The sequence below is a fragment of the Saccopteryx leptura genome, chromosome 5, assembly GCF_036850995.1.
Source record: "Saccopteryx leptura isolate mSacLep1 chromosome 5, mSacLep1_pri_phased_curated, whole genome shotgun sequence".
NCBI classification, from domain to species: Eukaryota; Metazoa; Chordata; class Mammalia; order Chiroptera; family Emballonuridae; genus Saccopteryx; species Saccopteryx leptura.
This window is the reverse complement of record NC_089507.1, coordinates 166,173,436-166,197,221: the sequence shown is the minus strand read 5'-3', so window position 1 is coordinate 166,197,221 and position 23,786 is coordinate 166,173,436. Positions and strand designations below refer to the sequence as shown.

Genomic DNA, 23,786 nt, shown 5'->3' with positions numbered 1-23,786 from the left:
TGGCCCTGCCTGGCCCTGCCTTAGGCGCTAAGAAGAGCTTGGTTGCTGAGCAACGGAGCAATGCCTCAGATGGGCAGAACATCACCCCTTAGCGGACTTGTACGTGAATCCGATCGGGGGGCATGCAAGAGTCTGTCTTTGCCTTCCTTCCTCTCACTGAATAAAAAAAAAAAAATAAAAAAAAAAAAAATCCATGACACAGCCTCAAATCCTCACACTATACAAGCCTACAGGCATTTTGAAAATGTTTCTACCCAAAGCCTATGCCTTCAATGTTTACTTTGGACTTCAGCGTGTTCAGCTGTACTTTGGTTTGGGGGCTCTCCTTGAACAGGCCGAGCTGCCTCTAGCACTGTATTTCTAGACCTTTTTTCCCTTCCCAATGTCCGTCTCCACTTCGCCATCCCTTAAATAGGCCCTGCTTCCTCTTTTAAATTTTTCCTCATACTTCTCCTGCTTCCCCCTCGCCCTTGTGATTATAAAAGTCCTACCCTCCTCTCTTTTCAAGTACTATGGAAGTAAGAGATATGAGGAAAAAGCGGTGAAAGACATCCTTCAAGATTTAGCTAAAAAACAAAACAAAACTCAAACATTCCCTGAGTTGTGTAACCATTTTTTTTAGCACATGCATGGGCACTCACACACGTACGTGAGGGAGATGGAGAAAGAGAGAAGGACAGATAGGGACAGACAGCCAGGAAGGGAGAGAGATGAGAAGCATCGACTCATAGTTGTGGCTCCTTAGTTGTTCACTGATTGCTTTCTCATACATTCTTTGACTGGAGGGCTCAAGCCGAGCCAGTGACCCCTTGCTTAAGCCAGCGACTTTGGGCTCAAGTAAACGACCTTGGGCTTCAAGCCAGTGACCAGGGGGTCATGTCTATGATCCCGCACTCAAGCCAGCAATCTTGGGGTTTCAAACCTGGGTCCTCAGTATCCCAGATTGACTCTCTATCCATTGTGCCACTGCCTGGTTAGGCATGTAAACATCATTTCTTCTCCTTATCTGAACTCCTATGGAAAGCTTAGTCTCTGCCATCCAGTTTAGGACTTGTGGCAGCCAACCTTCAAAAAGGCCCCTGATGAGATGCTACTGAGATCTGCACCCTTATGTAACCCCTCCCAAAATGAACAGGGCCAACCCATGGAACTTATAGGTTATCAAGGCACAGGGCTTTCCAATAAAGATATGTGGCTTCCACCCTGCTCTCTGGCAATATTCCTAGAACAGTAGCCCACCTCATACCAGGAGGATGCTCAAGCAGCCCCACACAGGGGTCCATGTGGGGAAGAACTAAGGCCCCCTGCAGACAGACAGCCCCACTTTGGCAGCCCATACAAGTGAGCCACCTAGGAAACAGGTCCCAGCCAAGCCCAGGCATCAGCTTGTCTGCAACCTTTTAGGAAATCATCCTAAGCTAGAACCATGCAGCTCTAAGTTGCTGCAAAATTCCTGACTCACGGAAACTATATGAGAAAATAAATGTTCGTTGTTGTATTAAGCTGCTAAATTTTGAGGTAATTTTATACCCAGTAATAGATAACTCATTCAGAACTTAAAAATAAAAATGGTAATAATAACAATAGTTAACATTACGGAGTGCCAGGCACTTCTTAGCACTTTACATGTAATATCTCATCTAATGGTACAGTCACTACTGATAATAACAACAATGAACACTGGTGACATGCCCGGAACTGTTCTAAGTGCTTCACACACGTCCCATTCAACCCTCTGAAGTGGCCCCACACGGTAGGTACCATGCTTAGTGCATTTAAGGAAATTGAGGCAGGTAGACGTTCAGTAACTTGAGTCCAGGGAACAGTGTGGATGTAGCAGAGCGGGATTGGAGCCCAATCTGGCTCTAAAGCCCGAGCCCCTGACCACCCTTTCCTATGCTATCCCTGCTGGTCTGGGTAACTCCGGCTCCCCAGTCCAGGCACGGCCTTCTCCAGCGTCTGGGTCTCTGGCCTTTGATTCCCACCACGATGTGCACATAATAAGGGCCCTCTTAAATGCTTGCAGGTCAGAGGCATTCCTTCACTCAGTACCTAATCATTCAACCGACTGACTGTGGCACTGATCACATGTAAACACAGTAAAGCTTTTCCAGGCGTGAGCATGCCCTGCAGAGCCACCAACAGAATGGTGCTGCCCAAGGAAATGTGCTTTTTTTTTTTTTTTAAGAGACAGAAGAAGAAATGTTTTGTTTTTTTATAGACCCATGGAGTCGCACTCAACTGGTTTGTCCAAACAGCCTGCTGGACATGTAGGGCCAGGATTGCGCCATGAGATTTGACCTGTAAGCACTCATGTTCCTCGACCCTCCAGGCTCCTCCCTGCCCATTCTGGGGTACTTGGCTCCCACCAGGGACCTTGGGGATATTAAAAGCGCCTTCCATTTATCAACCAGATACTCAGAAGGCCCTCTGGCATCAATTTCACTTGAAAGCACAATCATTCAAATTCCTCATAAACCCCAGCTCGCTTCAGCGCCTGCCTCCTGGTCTGGGAGTCCAGGCTGAGTGCCTGCGTGTGTCCACGGGGTCCTAGCTTACGAGGGTCCCTGGCAGGCAGAGCTGGAAGGGGCCTGATAGAACGTGTGGCTGACAAACCCCCGCTGAGTTAGGTTCCTTAGTGTCATATTGCCCCAGCCTGGACCTGATGACTCAAGACTTGCTTTAAAAATTCATTTTATTAAACATTTGTTGAGCTCCTCCTAGGAGCTGAACCCCAGACTATAAAGATGATTGATATGACAGAGATTGTATTAACATCTAGTGAGGAAGCCTGATGAAAGTGGAATACATCCTTCAGACCACTTGAAAGGCCTGGACAGGGAGGGGGCGGGCTGTTGCCAGGCTCCAGTTTTCAAACAGGAACATCGTGGTCACAGCCACTTAAATGTTATCTGATGGCCTGCTCATCCTCCCGCAGCTGGGAGCAGGGTGCCAGGCTTGATGGAAGGCGCTGCTTTTACATTCTGTTCCAAGCGCTTCCTGGAAAGACAGGAGGAAGGACAAGGAGCACAGGCGCTGGAGTCCCGGAGGGCTTCTACACACCGGGCGGCGAGTCGCCCTGGGGAGGCTGTCAGCAGACCCTGCCAGAGCATCTCGAAACTTGACCTGGCTGTCCTGACTGCGGCATGAGACTGTGCATGTCCGAGGGGCTGGCCTGTGTGATGGCGCAAAAGCTGGGCGAGGCTCAGGGACACTGCTGGAAACCTCAAACTCTCCCCAGACACCTGCTGCCATAGGTGGCCAGACTCAGTGTCCCCATCTGTAGCACTGGGAGCCTATGGGGTACCAGGCTCAGTGCTCGGAGCTGTGGACTTGACTGTACTCAGGATATGCCCTTGGGGCGCCTCAGGCTTACAAATGACCACACATCGCAGACCTCTGGAGTGACTTCTAGTGTAGAGTTTTAAGTCGGTGACTGCAAGGACATACTCATATTCACAGTAGAGGCCCAGGAAGGCTCTACATTCAACAGTCATTCGGAGATAGCAGCCTCACAGCAAGACAGGGTCAGGGGCCCTCTCAGAGGCCGCCTCCCAGCTGTGGGAGTTTCCCAGGGTTACCTTAACAAAGCACCCTAGCTGAAAACAACAGAAATGCATTGTCTCAGTTCTGGATGCTGCACGGCCTAAATCCAGGTGTAGGCAGGGCCATGCTCTCTCTGACAGCTGTGGCGGAGAATGCTCCTAGAATTCTCCCGGCTAACTCTTCTAGCTTCTGGTGTTTACCAGCACTCCTTTGCTCCTGGCTGGTAGCTCACATGACCTTCTTCTCCCTGTGTGTCTTCATAGCATCTTCCCTCTGTCCCAGTTTTCCCTTCTTATAAGGACACTAATCATACTGAATCAGGTCCCACCTAGCCTCATTGCTAACTTGATTTTTTTTTTTTTTCTATACAGGTGCTTTTTCAAATAAGGTTATAATCTGAAGTACTGGGGTCAAGACTTGGACATATATTTTTGGGTTAGGGGTTGCAATTCAACCCATATCACTAGTCTCACCAACCTATTCTTGGCAAGTCTATATCTGAGGAAGGAAGAGAGAAAGAAAGAGAGAGAGAGGAGAATAACAGAATGGAACAAGGTCAAGGAGGGGATAGTTGGAAACAGACTCAAGAGCACACACAGCTGGAGGTGGTGGCCTTGAACGGGAGAAAGGACACCAACTCTCTGACAGGAGTGATTGAAGATGAGTTGGAGGGCGAGAGAGGGAGGGGCCAAGGCCATCAGCTGCTTGGCTGAGCGAATGGCACACCGCCTGGGGAGAAGAGAGGGTGGAGGCTTGATGGGGACTTCAGCAGGGGGCCAACGGGAGGAAGAGCTACAGAGGAGGCTGGTCGCCTTGGGATTATACTGCTGGGGTTTCACAACCGGGTCTTCCTTACTCCAGTTCTCTTAGTCACTTGCATATGGAATTGCCCTAGTGCGTGGGTAGTAGGTGGGTGGGGGTTGAGAGTGAGTCTGTGGGGTGGGAGGACCCAAAGAGATGTTAGCTCACAGACTGACCTGGAGTCCATGCTGAGTAGGGTGAGCCGTGTGACCAGGGAGGGCCTGATGACTGAAGGGACGAGGAGGGTGGGCCCTGTCCGTGATCAGCATTGGAGGGAGCAGCGAGGGAGAGAGACGGAGGTACTGGAAGCTGCTCACAGTGCCAGGAGCTGAAATCCAGGTTTTGAAAGGGGCATAATTCTGGGAGAGAACAAGGTGCAGGATGTGGCTTTGGACATGGGGTGAGTGACTGTTATGAAGGGGCAGCAGTGGTCTTTGGCAATCGATGAGAATGGGAACCCTAAAATCACCTGAGATGAGGTCAAGAGACTGAATACAGGGTGAACACCTAGAGCCATAGCTGAATACGGTGGGAGGAGGCAGAGTGGGGTATATAATCCCCAAGGGGGCTAGCTGTTAGGAGAGGCTATGGCTGCAGAGTTTCACAGTGGGCCTGTGGGAGGACTGAGGGTAGTTCATTCAGGAAGGGGGTCCTGGAGCACTAAAGGTAAGATGGTGAGCAGGTGGGCAGAGAAGCATGCAATGCAGGGTGAGGAGGTTGTCCCAGCTCCTGACTGCACCCCTGGGGGACATGCATCCCTGGGGGCAGTGGGTGTCACCAGCAGGCACAGAACCAGGGCCAGAGAAGAGGAAGGAAGCATGGCTCTGACTGGGGCCGAGGGTCCGGAAGGGGGATTGGGGCTTCAGCAACTGTCAACCACATGGAGGAGGGGATTCAGGCAGAGGGAGGTGCAAGAGCCCTAGGCAGGTTCATGTTTCCAGGAAAAAGCAAGTCTCCTGAAATGACTCAAGAAGCCAAGAAGTGGGTGTTAGGGGGTGGGCAGCAGAGGGGAGAGGAGGGAGGCAATGTTTAGACCCATGTGGGAGCAACAGTATATAAGAGTGACGGAGATGGAATCTGAAACTGTCTAAATAAAGAAAGTGGAACATGTGGATGTTAAAACCCTCACCGGTGCTCCTGTTTTCGTTTCCTCCGCGTATCCTGGACCAGTCATCTTCCTGCACCCTTTGAGACTCCGTGGTCAGCCTTCCCAGGAAACTCAGAGGCAGCAGGCTGCAGGCTGGCACGGAAAGTCCCGTGCTGTGGAAAGTTGTCGTTGGATGGTCACACTTTCTTCTGTTTCTCCATCTCCATCTGTTTGTTTTGGAGGAAGGTGCCTACAGGAAGCTGAATGAGGGGTTGGGGTCTGGGAAGGCTGAGCCCACCACGGGAACACCAGGGGTGCCAGGACCCTCGGGGAGATCTTGGTTGCCAGTGCCCCTGAGGGTCATGAGCTGGTGTCCATTTGGGCCAAAGCAACCCAGGGGAGAGTGTGGACTCTATAGAAGCAGCCTGCTGGGATGAATCCCAGCCCTGCCACTTTCTGTTCAAGGCTACATGACCTGGGGTAGTTATTTAAAGCCTCTCTGACTCAGTTTCCCCATCAGTAACATAGGGATCATAATCGTAGCTTTTCCCTGGAGACGGGAGGATGAAACGAGCTGAAAGGTATGAAGGTTTGGCACCCTGTGGACACTCAGTAAAGGGGGTGAGCTCCTTTAGCACCCTCTGTGGTGACCCAAGGAGATCTGGCAAAGCAGAGACTTCAAGGTCAAGGCGGAGGCAGTGACAGCAGGCCTGGGTTCCACCACGTGGATGAGGGTACCCGTGACCTCCCATCCCTGAGCAGTACCCACAGCCCTCCTCACTCACAGGGCAGGGAGGCAGGGGCAATGTGTCCTTAGGATAGAGGTACCTTTCTTGAATTCCTGCCACTGGGAATTCAGGTTGGGGTGCCTATACTCAGAGGGCTTTCACATTGATACCCGCCCTTTCCTCAGGACCCTCAAGACATACCCTTCAGATGATACTGAGTGTGGGGTCTCAGATGGGACATCCAGGAGAGCCCCCTTCATATGTCTGAATTGGATAGAGTGAGTATGGAAATAGCACTTTTGTTTCTGTTAAAGGCTAGAGTGGAGACCTTAGCTTAATTTGAGAGTTGAATGGGCCTGCAGAAGCTAGAACGGGACAGGTATCTGGTCGACTCCCAGGGTTGTGGCATGAGCATGTGGGTGGGTATTCTTTGCTGTGATAGGGAACAGTCAAGGAGGCATAGTTGGAGCATGGGCAGTATTCACTCCGTTTTGGATACAGTATTACAAGTTGAGAACCCAAATGCCTTATAAGGTCATGATGATGCTGCATAGACAACATTGGACATGTGGCTCTTAGAAGAAATGAGATTTGGCTGGAGACACAGGCTGGATCATGTTTAAGATAATGGTGGCCAACATTCACCAGATCATCAATATGTGACATATTATTATCATTATCTTCATTTATAGACAGGAACACCAAAACATGGATAGGCTCAAACAACTCCTGAATGATAGTACTGAGAATGTTGACCCAGGCAGTGAGGCTACGGCGTCTGCCTGTTTAACTATTCTGCAGTCCTGGAGTGCTATAAGAGTGGGTGTGCCTAGCCCAACCTTTTCTTTTCACAAGAGGAAAAAACCCCCATCAAGAATAAACCACTTGCCCAAGGTCATATAGTTATAGCAGAGTTGGGACCAAAATCCAAGTCAAGTCTCCTGACTTCCAGGAAGTCCCTCTCCTTCACATGCCATTTCATGTCATTCAAACTTGTTGTCCCAGATTACATATTATTAATTTTTTTAAGTGTTCTTTTTTCTATTTCTAAATTTCCACTAGTGAGCATGTATATTTATAGTGGGAAAAAGATGTGTGAAAGCAAAGATGTTAATATTATTAAGCAGAACCCACCTAATTTCCATTTAAGGGGGGCATATTGTGGTGTCTCATGGGCATAGAGGATGGGACAGTGTTGTCATGTTTGCCTTTGACAATTTCTAGTAGGTGTTTCTGGGAAGTTTCTGCTCTGAACTTATTGCAGGAGCTCCACTACCCAGGATAGAAAGGATGGAGGAAAAAAATTTCTTATTTTAGGGTGACATACTGGGGGAGACTAGGAGGTCTTTCTCAGGTCAGATCAGTCTACGTGAAATTCTTGAAGTCATGGCCCCCATCCACATTCCTACTCGCTTCCTCTCTCTCTCACCAGCTCACTTCCTCACCTCACCTGGAAATTATGGAGGTGCAGGGAAGAGAGAGGAGATCGAGGCTTGCAGAAATGAGACATCTGTTTACTTATGAGCTGAGCTAATCAGTTTAGATGGACAGACATGCTCTAATCAATTGTCTTGTAAGAAGAGCAAAATGTTTATCAAACTTGAATATATTTTCACCATACTGTGCTTTCTTTAGCAGGCATCTTAGTCTAAAATAAAACAATGCAGGGCCCTGGCCGGTTGGCTTAGTGGTGGAGCGTTGGCCTGGCGTGCAGGAGTCCTGGGTTCGATTCCTGGCCAGGGCACACAGGAGAAGCGCCCATCTGCTTCTCCACCCCTCCCCCTCTCCTTCCTCTCTGTCTCTCTCTTCCCCTCCCGCAGCCAAGTCTCCATTGGAGCAAAGTTGGCTCGGGCGCTGAGGATGGCTCTGTGGCCTCTGCCTCAGGCGCTAGAATGGCTCTGGTTGCAAAAGAGCAACACCCCAGATGGGCAGAGCATCGCCCCCTGGTGAGCATGCCGGGTGGATCCCGGTTGGGCGCATGCGGGAGTCTGTCTGACTGCCTCCTCGTTTCCTTCGGAAAAATACAAAAAATAAAATAAAAAATAAAATAAAACAACACAGGTTCAAAAAATCATTTGGATAAATGTCATTTATCTTGAAGACTTTTGAGATCGCTCATTTTCCCCTTTCTTTTTATCTTGTTTAATTCATCAAGCTATCTCCCACTCATCATTCAAATATAATTTACTATATGTTTTAAAAAAGATTTTATTGATTGATTTTCCAGAGAGAGGAGGGGAGAGCAAGAAGTATAGTTACTTCACTTTAGTTGTTTATTGTTTGCTTGTTGTACATGCCTTGACCAGGCAAGTCCAGGGTTTTGAACCTGTGACCTCAGTCTTTCAGGTCGATGCTTTATGCATTGTGCCACCACAGATCAGGAAATTTATTTAATATATCTATATCCCAAGTCATTCCAAAAATGAGTGATTGTGGCTTACCAAAAGAAAAAAAGCCCAGCCAATAAAACCGATGATATACTAACTCAAATAGGAAAACAGATTGGAGAAGAACATTAGAAATCAAATGTTTGTTTCAAGGAAGCCTAATGCCATATATTTGAAGTGTTCTGCTGGTTGGGATGAAAAAGGAAACAAGATGCACATCTCTCTTGATCAAGGAAAAGGACATATTGTGGGTTGTTTCAGAGAAAACTATGTTTCAGGGGAAACTATGTTTCCTTGGTACTAAGCTTTGAAAGAGATGTCTCCTATGGTAGATGGTAGAGAGATAGACTGGATGGACAATATTGTAACAACAGTTTTGGCTCAAATCAGAATTTTTCACAAAGAAATTCACATGACTCATTCCTAGAATGACTTCAGATAACAGAAGTCCTAACACTGCAGTTTAGCTCAGAGATGCTGATTCAGGGTGGGCATTTGAACACTTCTTGATCAAAGCACACGGGATTAAGCTGACTCTTCCTGGCAAGAACTTTTGGATCCAAGTGCTGTTACTAATGTGTCAGCTATTCTTTTATTTTGTGTCTTCCTTTGAAAATGTAAACACTGCATCATCAATGTTGTCATCTGAATCATTATGATTTTTCATAGGATGTAATTCGGGGTGAATTTGGTGATGGGCAACTAGACACCTGCCACCATGCCCACACTGATGGTTTAAGAGAATTTGGGAATATGGTCATTCAGACACAAATCCACTTAAATTAGTTCTTATCTGATCTATTTATATACTTCGACCATGTCTCTTTTTACAGTGAGTCAATGAGGCATACAGAAGATGCATAATATAAAATAGTAAAGTGTAAATTAAAAATTAGAAGAAGGAAAACAAATTACATATGGCATCAGGACCAGGGTGGGTACAGGGTGAGGTTGGACAGAATGAAGATATGATGACAATAAAGTTCCACTGTTGCTACAAACTGGCTGCCAATTTGCTTTGGGCTTGCTGGGAGGGAGGGGCAAAGTTCACTTTTCCCTTCTGGTCCACAAATGTCTTGCTGAAAGACCACTAAACGTGTTTTCATCATTCCCTACTCTGTAGCTCATTACGTCCTGGGAAAACTAATCGAAGATGATAGAGTTTGCTCTTTGTGACCTAACAATAGCCCCCAGTGGCCTTCACCTCCATTTGTAAGAGCTCTTGGGGCATCTCTGCCTGCCTGGCTCTGAGCTGCTCTTCCATTCTTGTTTCGGCCCCAGGCTTCCACTGCCTGCTCAGAGTTTGTCTCCCACAAAACTTTAGCTCACCTTCGACTATGCTTCATCGGAGGCCCGATTCCACTTGGGGGCTTGTTTTTAAGATTGGCCACCTCTACTAACCATCTCAAGTGGCTGTTTCTAAGAGTGACAATCTGGTTGGAACAGGTCTTCATTTTATATCTGGCCATGTAACAGTTGGCCAGTCTATGGAGTCATGGCCTGGGTCAGGTACCCCAGTGTCCCTGGTCCAGTTAGCCAGGTGTCAAGTCACGTGGTCTAAAATATGAGCCAGGGGGTGAGGTGGGGATGTGGATGGAGCTGTGGGTGAAACTGTTTCCCTTGCAGAGAGGTTTTCAACTATGGCAAGCAATCAAGACTTTATCTCTTCATCTGGGTGAGGGCTTGAGCAGGGCGTGGCCAACCAGCTACCTTCTTGCCTCTCTTGCATTAGTTTATAAAATGAAGACCTTTGTCTTTCTGAAAATCTTTTCTTCTGTGTTGCTTAAGTCATTCTCTTCGGAAGAATGTTAGAGGTTTTTGGGAAGCTCTGCAGTACACAACTCCTTTTAAATGTATTAGGCATATGGATTTTTGAATGTATTTCACTTTAAACGTTGCCCCACTTTTTTGATTAAATGTCATATTGATTTGTAGTCTGTGGAACCAAGTCTTTTTAGACCGTTGCTACTCAGATTGAGGTCAGCGTGGGAATCAACTGGGAGCCTGTTGGAAATGCAGAGTCTCAGCCTGACCTGGACCTACTGAATCAGAACCTGTGTTTTAACAAGTTCTCCAGAGTGTGCATTCAAGTTTGAGAAGTGTAACCTGTATCGCAAGCTTTGGGAAGTGCTGAATGACTCCAGTCAGGGATTGAGCCTTCGAGAGGTAATTTGCCTGAATCCCCCAATGGGTCAGAAATGGATCTGGAATCAGAATCTGGGTGTCCTAAATCCTAGTCATATTTTCTTCCCACCATTCTATGATGCCTCTCTCAGCTAGAAGATGAGAAGGCTTGATTAGATCATTGTTAGAACACATGATCAGGGTGATCCTGGTTTATAAACCACAGTCACTTGTGAGAGCGCAAGAGGATACCACAGGTGGTCACGGTATATACCTTAAGTTTTCTTCTGTTTATAGAGCCCTCTCACAGCTGTTAACTAATTTGAACAGCATAACTATCCAATGATTAGATGACCTTAAAGTGCTAACTAGTCGATAAAATCTGACTCTTAAGTAAACACACACACAGTCACACCATCCCATTTCAGTAGATAAAGCACGCTTTAACATGATCAAGAAAGGAAGGGAGAAAGCCCAAGTTAACAAAGTATGAGAATGGAGAAACAATCACAGATACATTTAAAACGATTCTGAAATTACTTTGCTTAAGTCACTCTGCTAGGTTTGAAAACCTAAATAAAACAAGTGGTTCCTCCTCTCCCCCCACCTCTGTCATACACCATTGCAGTAGCCCAGCGGGGGCTGGGAACTACAGGTCATGGCTTTCTGCCAAGTCATTTCCTCATGAGTCAACCAGACTTCAGAGTTTAGTTTCTGAAACTGTTATTCCAGGGCTCTAGCTCAGAGCTAAGATGTCTGGGTAGCTTGGCAGGAACTTGGCTCTTCCGCCGGGTGGGAACCAGATTATCTGAAGAGCTATTCACTGAGTATACCTCTTATGGCAAATGCCCGCCCACCCTCTTCTAACATCTGCTTTATCTGCCCCTCTCCGGCTGGCTGCCCCGCAGTAGATATGAAAAACAGGCATGTCCCTGACTCGGAGAATCCTGAGTGTTAGACCTGAGGGGGTCTCATCCTGCCAGACATTGGTTAGTTGTCGTCCCTCCTTTTATAGATGAAGAAGTTGAGAATAAGGAGAAGGAAGTCACTGTCAAGTGGAGATTGTTTCATTCTGAATTGTGGGCTCTCTTCCACTCTCTGTAGTAATACTAATATTAATAATATTAACAACTAGTATCTATTGATTTATTCACTCCATTCTCCCCTTAACAGCCCTGTGAGGTAGGCGGTCATGGCGCTGTCCCCATTTTACAGAGACTGAAGTACAGAGGGATTAAGCCACTTGCCCAGATCTCAACTCAGCTACCAACTAATACACAGCTAGTTAGTCGGTGGCCGAGTTGAGATCTGACCCCAAGTAATCTGCTTACACACAGAGCCTATACCCTCATCTTCACTTACTACTCCAACAGTCATTTTATTATTCTGACACAACATATATCTCAGATTATATATATAACAGAGCCACTACACATGGTAATCTTCAAGAAAGCATCTCAAGAGACATAAGAGAAACTATGGTTTACCCAACATTCAGCTCTTGTCACTCACAGTTATAAGTGCTTTTACAAGTATTAGCTCAGTAATCTCAAAACCAATGCCCCCCAAACTCCCCAAACAAAACATACACAAGAAGAGGCAGTATCCTCATGGATCAGACGGGAAAATGAAGTCCACAGAGTTTCCATATCTCCCTTGAGGTCCTACAGTAGGTGGCAAATCCAGCGTTTAGAGCCAGGCCATCTGGCAGGTGAACAGCATTTTTCACTGCCAACAACCCTCCACTGCCCATTGACTTGGTTATTCACTCTGATCTCACAGCATCTGACAAGTGCCTTTTCCCGGCTCACTTATTGGCTTTTCTCTGGTCAGATGAGGAAACTGACCTGTTTGGAAAGTTTTAAGTAAGTTGTTAACAGCTATCCAGTGACTTGGTGGCAAGTCAGTCAGGGATCCAAAGCCCGTGGTAGTTTTCACTTCTCCGGGCTTTGGTGGTGTGGGCCAAGGCTATCTCCTACGCCCAGATCTTCCCACTCGCGCCAGTCTCGGACACGCGTATCTCACCTGAGCCTCTGCTGGGTCCCTGTGGAGCCACACACCGCCCCCTGGCGGCAGGTGAGCGTAGGAGCAGCGCATGCTAATCAGCCCGCGGCGCAGCTCGCTGATTGGCTCGCGCAGATTCCTGCTGCTTTTCCAGGGGCGTGAGCGGAGCGGGAGTAAAGGGGTGCCGCAGGCAGCCGCCGCCCCCGCCCCGCGCCCTCCGGGTTCCCCAGCATCGCCTTGGATTTCAGGGCGTGTGTGAGGCAGGCTGGCTCTTTCACCCGTGGGCTTCTCCTTTTCTCTCCCTTTTATGTTCTGGTTCTGAATCCATCCAGGGTCCAGGATGACAACCCGACACCAAGGCCAGCAGTACAGGCCGAGGATGGCATTTCTGCAGAAGGTAAGCGTGGTCGGTCTCCTGGGCCCCGGGAGGTGCGCTGGGACCCAACTCTGGGAAGTGTCCGCGGAGATGCTGTGAGGCCGGGAGCGTGCGGGCAGGCGTGGAGGGCATCTCTTGTGGTCTTAAATGACTGGTATGTAGTGTAATGACAACAGTTTCTGTTTGGATTTCTGTGCTGCCTGTTGATCCTGAAGAATCAGCACTGCTTGGGCAGAATGCTGGTGGTGAAGAGCCTGTTAGGAGCTCTGAGGGTGTTGTACACTGTTTCTCCCCAAAGCTCCAGTCGCCTAGAACTCCAGGGGTCCACAGAACGCGGCCTGGGTTGAACTTCCTTTCTTGTTGCGGCTCACTTCCCCAAACCTCGGCTGCCACTTCCTAGGATCAATCCTCCCACCAACACTAGGATATTATCTCCATTCTACAGGTAAGAAAACCGAGGAGGACCACACTGATTGTGTGTGACACAGTGACACTGGTCTCTCTCTACAATGAGACAAACATAAAAGTACAGGGGGCAGTGGGAAGGAACTTCTGTGATTCCACGTGAGGAGTGAAGGGAGAGAACCTTGACGCTGAAACTGGAGGAGGCTGGGCTTCTGCAGAGAAACGGTAGAAGGGAGGCCCAGGCAGCTCCGGCAGAGGTGTGTGCCTGTCCAGTGTGTTTATATTTTTCTCAAGTGATAAGCGGGGCGACAGGGAGGCAGAGAGACAGACTTCCACATGCACCCGACTGGGATCCACCCGTCATGCCCACTAGGGGCCAATGCTCCATTGCAACCGGAGCCATTCTAGTGCCTGAGGCAGAGGCCATTCTCAGCCATTCTCAGCCATTCTCAGTGCCTGGGCCAAACTTTGCTCCAATGGAGTCTTGGCTGCAGACAGGGAAGAGAGAGACTGAGAGAAAGGAGAGGGGGAGGGGTTGAGAATCAGATAGGCACTTCTCCTGTGTGCCCTGGCCGGGAATTGAACCCAAGACTTCCACACGCCAGGCCTGTTTGGCTCTACCACTGAGCCAACCGGCCAGGGCCCCATCTAGTATGTTTGAAGCAAGTTATACTCACTATTGCTGAACAAAGGTGGACCATGAAGATCTCCTATGCCTTTCAAAGGTGGTCCAATTCTTCCCAAAGCAAGCCATTCAAGAGTTTGGAGCAGGTGAGTGATATAGTCAGAGTCAAGTTCAAAAGACCACTCTGATGTGAGTGACAGGAATGGCTGGATGTCTTCTTTTCCTTGAACTAAAAGTTCACTCAGAGTCCTCCTGTGTCCACTACAGTCCAGTTGCTTAGGAAATAACAGGTTGGGACAGAGGTTCTGGGCACTTCCCTTGTGGCTCCTATGCCTAGTGCCCACTAGCCACACTACCACTACCTCTGATTTCTGTTGCAAAGCCCAGTGACTGGCACCCCACCAGGGAGGGTCCTGGGCTTGTTTGAGATGAGGTAGAAAGAGGTGGAATGTCAACAGTCCTGGAGCTTTACCTGGAGGACTTAGCTGATGATACACAGTAGACCCAAGAGCAGGACTAGTCAGCCTACTGTGGCCTCTTCCACCTCCTGGGCTCTGTCCCAGCTCCTGCCTGTCATCTCCTATGTCCTGGCAGTCCTGACCATGGCAGGGGGCGGGGAGGTAAAGAAAAAGTCTGCCTTCAGCTTTCTAAAATGCTTTCTTCTTCTCCTTAGGGAAAAAGTCTGCCTTCAGCTCTTTAAAATGCTTTTCTCTTCTCCTTAGGGAAAGAGTAGGTTTTAGGCAAGCACTATAAGGAGTAGGGAGCTTCATGAGGCTTGAATGGATTTAGAATTGCTTGTATCATTTATATATTCTTCCATTTAACATTTATTGAGCACCTACCATGTGTCAGACATTGGTAGACACTGGGATAACAAAGACAGTCAAGACACGGTTCCTGTCTTCATTTGGCTTCTAGTCTACCTGTGGGACACAGCCATATACAACAGCCCAATGGCACATCCCCGATGTCACAATAGACACCTAGTGGGTAGAGGAAGTGTTTAAGTGCTGGCATTCACTGTCTCCTGGGTGGAACGTCACAAAAGGATTTTGGAAAATTCAGTGGTAGTTTAGTTGCATCTTAAAGGATGGGAGGAGGTTCGTGAGGCAGATGGGATGCCAGAAGAGGGCTGAGACACGGGAAAGGACAGACGGGCATTTAGCTGTGCTTCTGTTGTGTGTCAGTTGTTGAGCAGAGCCAGAGCTGATGGCCAATAGGTAATTCTGCTTCTGGAGGGAGGTTCTGGAAGGTTTGAGAATGGTTCTCAATGATAATTGAGAATATAACAGAAATGGGGACTAGTGGGGAGTATGGGACTCGGGCATCTGGACTTTGAACGGCAGTGCCACAGCTGGGAACCCTTACTAGCAAAGAGGGTGCAGTGTGTTTTAGATCACCAGTCCATCTTTGTGCAGCAAAGGACATCATTCATATTGTCCCCGGGGAACCTCTTTGATTTATAGGAAGACTTCACTCCCTGAGATCTCTTAAGGAGAGTGAAAGCCACTTTTTATGTGAGAAGAAACTCATTATGGGTTGACAGCACATTGAAGCCATCAATTTCTGATATTTTTAGTGACTGTCTGGATTCTTTGATGTGCTTGATGTTACATCTCAGTCACATGGAATCTGAGAGGGGAAAAGCTAGGCCTGTTGTGGGGTCAGATAGGCCAATGATGACCTCTTTCTTGCAACATTTGTTGGTGGCCACAGGAAATAGCTATAGAGAAGTCAGAATTCTAAAGAGTCTGGAAGCTGTGGTCTGCTCTCCAGTATGTATATGTATATATGTGCGTAGGCCACTATGGCATCTTTTCTGAAGAGCTTTAAAACCAAGGTAGATTTTCTATTGTTGGTGGGCAGGGTTTCAGTTTAAGACAAGGAAATGGTCAAGAGCACCTAAGACCCTAGGAGTCAGTCATATTTTTTGCACTTAGATTTATTATCATTTTTTAGGGAACCACCTAAGTGAATTAAATGGGAAAAGCTCAGAGGCAAATTATTCTGTACACTAATGGGAAAACTATTTTAGTCAGTTTGGCTATAAACAAAATACCAGAGACGAGATCTCTTATAAACAACAGAAGTTTATTTCTCACAGTTCTGGAGGCTGAGATCACAGTGCCAGCGTGGCTGGGTTCTGGTGCCGGCTGTCTTCCCCGTCACAGACTTTAGGTTGTGTCCACATGTGGTAGAAGGAACAAGGGATCTCTCCGGGGTCTCCTTGATAAGGGCACGGATCCCTTTCACAATGACTCCATCCACATGACCCAATCACCTCCCAAAGGCCCCCACCTCCTAATACCATCACCTTGGGGGTTAGATCTAAGCATATGAATTTTGTGGGGACACAAACATTCAGACCATAGCACCTCCCTGAACACATACATGGCACATACATGTTCCCTCTTCCCAGCAAAACCTTCCTTTATTCCAGGGGTCCCCAAACTTTTTACACAGGGGGCCAGTTCACTGTTCCTCAGACCGTTGGAGGGCCGGACTATAAAAAAAACTATGGACAAATCCCTATGCACACTGCACATATCTTATTTTAAAGTAAAAAAACAAAACGGGAACAAATACAATATTTAAAATAAAGAACAAGTAAATTTAAATCAACAAACTGACCAGTATTTCCATGGGAACTAGGCTCCTCTCACTGACCACCAATGAAAGAGGTGCCCCTTCCAGAAGTGTGGTGGGAGCCGGATAAATGGCCTCAGGGGGCCGCACGTGGCCCGCGCCCCGTAGTTTGGGGACCCCTGCTTTATTCAGTGGGACCTCCCTGCTGGAGAGAAACCCGCTTCTCTTTATTGTGTTTTTAAAAATAGTTCTAATTGGTCCCTTTGAAGATTTTAAATTCTTGTAGATAATTATTTTTTTAATACAAAGGGAAAAGAATGAAGCTGTTGATATTTTTAATCAGAGAAGTTTAAATTTCAAACTAGTAGAGCAGGTAAAACTCCATCACTGCTCAGCTCCCTGACTCCCTACAGAGATGGGAAATGGTCGTTTCACTGAGTGAAGTAACAGTATTTTCAGTTCAAAGTTATGTATAACCTGAAAAGTTATGGCTGAAAGGAGAAAAATGTTTTAAGCCTTGTTGTTAGAAACTAGCACAACAGGGGTGTGTGTGTGTGTGTGTGTGTGTGTGTGTGTGTGTGTGTATGTGTGTGTGTGTGTATGTGTGTGTGTGTATGTGTTGGGGGGAAAGGAACAGCTGACTGCTACAGGGGGAAGTGACTCCCAGAGCTCATGGCTCCTTGGTCCCCTGGCCATATCCAGGAGGCAGTGGGGTCACCTCCCAGCCCCCCACCCTCCTGGGGGCGCCTCTTTGCTCCCCTCGCTGCTGCGGGTGCTCTGCTGTCCCAGTGGCTGGAGACACTGCCAGGCCTTGACATCGCAAAGACCAAGGACGGCAGCTCCGCATGGAACTGAAATGAAGTTTCTGTTACAGAACAAGTCTGTGAGCCCAGGAAGTGTCCGTGCAGAAGAAGCCTGCCGTCAGTCCTGCGTGAGGAGCCCCGGGGCTGCCGGGCCCCAGCCAGTCTTGCTCACTGATTGAGTGGCTTGCACTGTGCACCGCACAACCTTGACTGGGCACCTGATGGTGGCTGTTCTTTGAGATGGCAATTCAGCTGCAAACTCTGGTTTAGCAAAGGATTAAAAGAGGAAATCCCTGCCCTTGGCGTTGACTCACCTCCTTGGGGAGGTGGGAGCCTTCCAGTTTCAGGAGCTGGCTAGCTGAGTGGGAAGTGGCAGGAATAATTTTAACAAGTCAGGGCTCCACTGCACGATTCTTTCCCTCCAACATAGCCCTACCTGATCACATCACGGATTTCCTTCAAAGATCCCTTTCTCCAGGAAGCATTCCTTGACCACCTTAATGGTCTCTTCCTTTGAGCCTCTGTGCAGTTTGGATCTGTACAAGTCACTGGGGCACAATTTATCCTGTGCTGTGTCTTAATCTCTGTCTATATACTTTGCCGCCCCAGCTCCTGGAGGACAGACATTATGTTCTTTGTAATAATCATAAAATTAGATCACTAAGAAGCATTCAATTAAATCTCTCTTTAGAATCGGTTGTTCAGCTGAGCCCTGCTCTTGTAGGCCCCTTAAAGGCATATTACCAGCAGGTACCTAAAGGACATATTATGACAGTAACTTCAATCACTGCCACTCCCACCCTAGCTGTCACCATTCCAACATTGCCTTAGAGATTTTATAACTGTTTCACGTTCAGTATTTTCATTTGATCTTCACAACTGCTATTTTAGTAGGCGCAGCTATTAAATATTTTTCCCCAGCAGATAAAAGTCCTGAGGTTCAGAGAGGTCCAGGCTCACAGAGCTGACACAGAGAGCTCCACTGAATCTGGGGAAACTGGTGGTCCCATTAAGAACATGGGAACATACAACCATGTAAAGGGACTTCATGAATGGAGTGCTCATGTAATGCACATAGAATTATAATAAAATGCCTCACCTCTGGTGGTACAGTAGATAGAGCATTGACCTGGAGCACTGAGATTGCTGTTTCAAAACCCCCAGCTTGCCTGGTTAAGGCACATACAAGAAGCTACTATGGGTTGATGCTTCCCTCTTCTCTCCCTCAACCCCTTCTCTCTCTCTCTCTCTCTCCTCTCTCAAATCAATTTTTAAAAATCTTTTTTTTTAAAAGAAGATCTTTTTTGAAAAAAAAAATACAATGAAATTCAGGGTAACAACTACTACTGCAAGATTGACAGTTAAATGGAGGAGCACTGTGTTTGGATGGCTCTGGATTTGACTGGCAGGGTCAAGGTGTTGGTGGCATTTGAGGGGCTCTCCTGGTGGAGATGTAGCAGGAAGTGGTTATGAGGTGGGCAGGAAGGACTGAGTGAACAGGCTGACACTGGACTGTTGGCACATACCCTGATATTTCTTTTTTTTTTATTGTATTTTTCTGAAGTGAGAAGCGGTGGTGGTGGGGGGGAAGCAGAAAGATCAACTCCCGCATGCGCCTGACCGGGATCCACCCGGCATGCCCACTAGGGGGCGATGCTCTGCCCATCTGGGGCATTGCTCCGCTGCAATTGGAGCCATTCTAGCACCTGAGGCGGAGGCCATGGAGCCATCTTCAGTTCCCCTGGGCCAACTTTGCTCCAATGGAGCCTTGGCTGCGGGAAGGGAAGAGAGAGATAGAAAGGAGAGGGGGAAGGGTGGAGTTGCAGATAGGCGCTTCTCCTGTGTGCCCTGGCCGGGAATCAAACCCGGGACTTCCACATGCCAGACCAATGCTCTACCACTGAGCGAACCAGCCAGGGCTACATACCCTGATATTTCTTGCCTCCATCCCTCTGCTTGTGCTGTGCCCTCATCCTGGAAACCCTCCTCACTCACCAGCGCTTGAGGTTGCATTTCCAGGTGTCTCTTAGACATTTCTGTGTGCATTTCCAACAGCATAGCATGAACCGAAGCCTGTCTTCCAGAACAGGCTGCTGCCTTTGTTTCCTATTATGGGTTCTAATAAACCACTATTTGCTTGGCAGGGAGGCTGGAAACCTTGGAATTGTGTCCTCTTTCCCTCACCAAATTGTACCAGTTACTGAGGATGAGTCCACGTCCACGTCCATGGTGCTCCTGCTCTTTATTCTCTGTGCACACTGCTTCTGCCTGGACTGCCACCATCACCAGCTCACTGGGCTCCCACCTCTGCAAGCCTTTCTCTGTGTGACCTCTGTCATCTCGCAAAACAAGGCGAACTATGATGATGTCCTTTCACAGCTTCCCGCTGCCTACTGTTAGGGGCTGACCTGTGTTCCCTGCAGACTCCTGTGTTGAAACCCCAACCCCCAGGACCTCAGAACTGGCCGGTATTCAGACTTAGTCTCTTTGGTCTTCCATAATGGAATGATCTGGACTGGGTGGCTTAAACAACAGAAATTTATCTGCTCACAGTTCTGGAAGCTGAGAAGTCCAAGATCAAGGTGCCAGGAAATGTAGGTTTCATTCTGAGGCTTCTCTTCCTGGCTTGTAGGCAGCTGCCATTTTCCTGTGTCCTCATGTGACCTCTGTGTGTTCCCAGAGGGACCAGGAGACAGCATGCTTTCTAGTGTCTCTTCTCATAAGCACTAATCCTCAGATCAGGCCCCATCCTTATGACATCATTTAACCTTATGTACTTCCTGGAGGCCCCATCTCCAAATACAGTCACAATAGGGGTTAGGGCTTTAGTATATATGACTGGTAAACACAAACATTCAGTCTGTAACAGATATAGAACGTTTAAGAAGGTGATTAAACTCAATAAAATAAGGCTGTTAGGGCCCTAATCCAATTTGACTGGTGTCTTATAAGAAGAGGACATTGAGCCACAGAGAGGCACCCGGGGCGTGTGCACAGAGGGACAACCATCTGCAAGCCAAGGAGAGGCCTCAGAAGAAACCAATCCTGCAGGGACCTTGATCTCAAACTTCCCATTCCCCGACTGTAAGAAAATAAATTTCTGATGTTGAAGTTTATCAGTCTGTGGACTTTTGTTATGACAGCTTGAGCAAACTAATCTACCTGTGAAATGACGTTCCAGGCTTACTGGCTCAGATCGTTCTTCCCAACGCCTGGCCTGCACTTCCATCCTTTCCCGCCTTTGTACAGTTAGCTCCTCCCCCTGGGACGCCCCTTTCCTCTGTGCCTGTGGCAGTAAGTTCTCACCAGATATTCCTGAGAACCAGTGGGCCATGCACAGGGTGACATGGTTGACTCCCGGGCTGAATGCATTGAAGGGCAGCTGCTAATTGTTTTTGTCTCTTCCCCTGCTTAGTGATTGTGAAAGGTTGTGGGGGAATGGGGGACCACAGATGGTAGCAGCCTGGTCCGCTCAGTCACGACATTGGGGGAGTACCCTGGGCATTGCCAACCTGATGTATCATTTGGGTGAGAAATCAATCTTTGTTGTATTGGACCTTGGTTATTGTGGTATAACCTGGCTGGGCCTGACCTATACACTCTCATTTTCTGCCAGTTCAAATCTTCATCTTTTAAGTCCCAGTTTATTAAATGCTACCTCTTTCTTTAAGAGCCTTCCAGAACTGCCCCCACCCACAGCCCCCATCAGTTACCATATTTCCCTATGTATAAGATGCATCCTTTCCCCAAAAAATCTGGGGTCTAAAAGCTGGGTGCATCTTAACAGCGGTTGTAGTTTTTTTTTACTTGCATCTCCCGCTTTTTCGCGCTTGTTTTTGCGCTCATTGTTGAAGACTGATTCGTCATCAGACACAGATGAGGACAAACTAATGGATGGGAGTTGTGACAGTGATGAGGAGTTGTATGAATTTTATGATAAATAAAATGAGTTCAATAACTTTATGTAATACATTTTTTTCAAATTTTGGGCCCTCAAATTAAGGTGCGTCTTATACATGAGAGCGTCTTATACATGGGGGATAAGTGGATAAAGAGATATGGTCATCTCTTTCCTTTGTGTGTTCACAGCACATGCACCTTGTGTGGTTGGTGCTTAATGCTTAGTATTATGGTTAGTTAAGTACATGAGTTAGTGACACAGAATGACTAAGAATATGAATTCTGGAACCAGACTGATGGTTCATATCTCAGCCTTGCCATTCATCAACAGTAGGACCTTGGGTGAATTCATCTTCCAGGACCTTGGTTCATACCTGTTCTTCTAGAATAGGGGTTGGGAACCTATGGCTCGTGAGCCAGATGTGACTCTTTTGATGGCTGCATCTGGCTCACAGACAAATCTTTAATAAAAAAAATAATGTTAAAAATATAAAACATTCTCATGTATTATAATGTATTCATTTCCTACCGCTCATTTCATGGTTGCAGGTGGCTGGAGCCAATCACAGCTGTCCTCTGGGACACCAAATTTTTATTGGATAATGCGTAATGTACACAGGTCGTTGTATGGCTCTCACGGAATTACATTTTAAAATATGTGGCGTTCATGGCTCTCTCAGCCAAAAAGGTTCCCAACCCCTGTTCAAGAACCTGCCAGAGCGCCTGGTACAATAATTAACTGTTTAATAGTACCTGCTTGCCAGCTTTGCCTTGAAGATTGAAACATCAGGAAAAGACATATAGGACCAAAGATGGGGTTCAAAATGCTAAGCTAGAGGGTCCTGCTTCAGGGGCCCTCGCAACATAATGGGCCTGGCCTATAGCTTGGGCAGGCCTGGACCAGACTCCCGTTTTCTCCTACAAATTAGTTCAAATTGGAGAGCTAGAACTCAGAGGGAGGAAAAATGATTAATCCTGTTACTTTTTTTTTTTTGAAGTGAGAGGAGGGGAGATTGACTCCCACATAAGCCAGACTGGGATCCACCTGGCAACCCCTGTCTGGGGCTGATGCTTGAACCAATCGAGCCACTGGCTGCAAGAGGGGAAGAGAGAAGGGGGAGATAGAGGGGGAAAGAAGTAGATGGTCACTTCTCCTGTGTGCCCTGATGGGGGATCAAATTCAGAACATCCACACACCATGCCAGCGTTCAATCCATTGAGCAAACTGGCCAGGGCAATGTTACTTCTTGAAAGCACTCTCCCCAAAGTCATCATTTTTATGTATCTATCAAGATGGTTTATGATTTTTTTTTTTCCTGCTAATGACTTACCTTGATTTTTAAATACTGAGTTACCCTTGCATTCCTGGAATAAACCCTAGTTGGATTTTATTGGCTAATATTTTATTTAGAAGTTTGTATCTATATTCATGAGTGTTGGGTTTTTGTTTTGTTTTTCCTGCTGAGACCAGCCAGTTCTGCAATTCTCTGACACCAAGTGGGTGTCCTACAATTCAGTTCAATTTTAACACTGTCCACCTGAAGTTAGCATTAGATTCCAAAAGTTTAAGTAAGGGGTTAGCCTCACAAGACCACCCCACTGTAGGTGCCAATCCCAAGTTTGGAATCACCAGTACTTCTGATTGACTGGCTATAAACTGTGGGCTTCCATGTACCCCCAAAGTTTGATAATTTGTTAGAAGGACTCACAGAAGTCAGGAATGTGCTTTATTTCCTGATTTATTATAAAGGATAAAATTTAGTAACACAAAATGGTACATTTATACAGTGGAATGCTACTTGGCCATAAAAGATAATGAAATCTTACCTTTTGCAACAGCATGGGTGGACCTGGAGACTATTATGCTAAGAGAAATAAGCCAGTTAGAGAACGACAAGTACCATGTGATTTCACTCGATGTGGAATCTAATGAACACAATAAACAGACTCATAGATACAGAGAACAGACTGACAGCTGTCAGAGGGGAGTGAGGGGACTGGGTGAAAAAGGTGAAGCAAACAAAAAAAACAAACCCCCCTCATAGACAGTATGGTACTTACTGGGGGAAGGTGGGTGGGACAGGTAGAGAGGGTATAGGGGGGTAAATGGTGACAGGAGACTTGACTTTGGGTGGTGAACACAATACAATACAGATGATGTACTATGGAACTAACTGTACACTTGAAACATTTAATTTTATTAACCAACATCACCCCAATAAATTCAATAAAAATTAAAAATAAAATCAGTTAAAAAATTAAATAAATTAGCCTTATCCAGCATCCTGACTCACCTTTCTCCCTCTCCCTTGCACGCCCACTCCCTTAATCATTTAGCCCTCAGACAAGAAGGCCCTGGTCAGCATCAAGCTATTGTGGGAACAAAGTCTCAGGTCTGTTGACCATCAAGACAG

General features: G+C 47.1%; 2 long non-coding RNA genes across 2 annotated transcripts; one reads left to right on the top strand and one right to left on the bottom strand.

Moving 5' to 3' along the window:
* Positions 1-2,738: 2,738 nt before the first annotated feature.
* On the bottom strand, positions 2,739-12,677 carry LOC136406671 (uncharacterized). The gene is made up of 3 exons (XR_010751678.1): positions 12,521-12,677; positions 5,477-5,694; positions 2,739-3,000 (listed from the first exon to the last, which is right to left on the bottom strand). It is a non-coding gene; the product is annotated as an uncharacterized lncRNA (long non-coding RNA).
* Positions 12,678-12,846: 169 nt separating this feature from the next.
* On the top strand, positions 12,847-21,546 carry LOC136406670 (uncharacterized). The gene is made up of 3 exons (XR_010751677.1): positions 12,847-13,074; positions 13,352-13,498; positions 17,544-21,546. It is a non-coding gene; the product is annotated as an uncharacterized lncRNA (long non-coding RNA).
* The last annotated feature ends 2,240 nt before the right edge of the window (positions 21,547-23,786 follow it).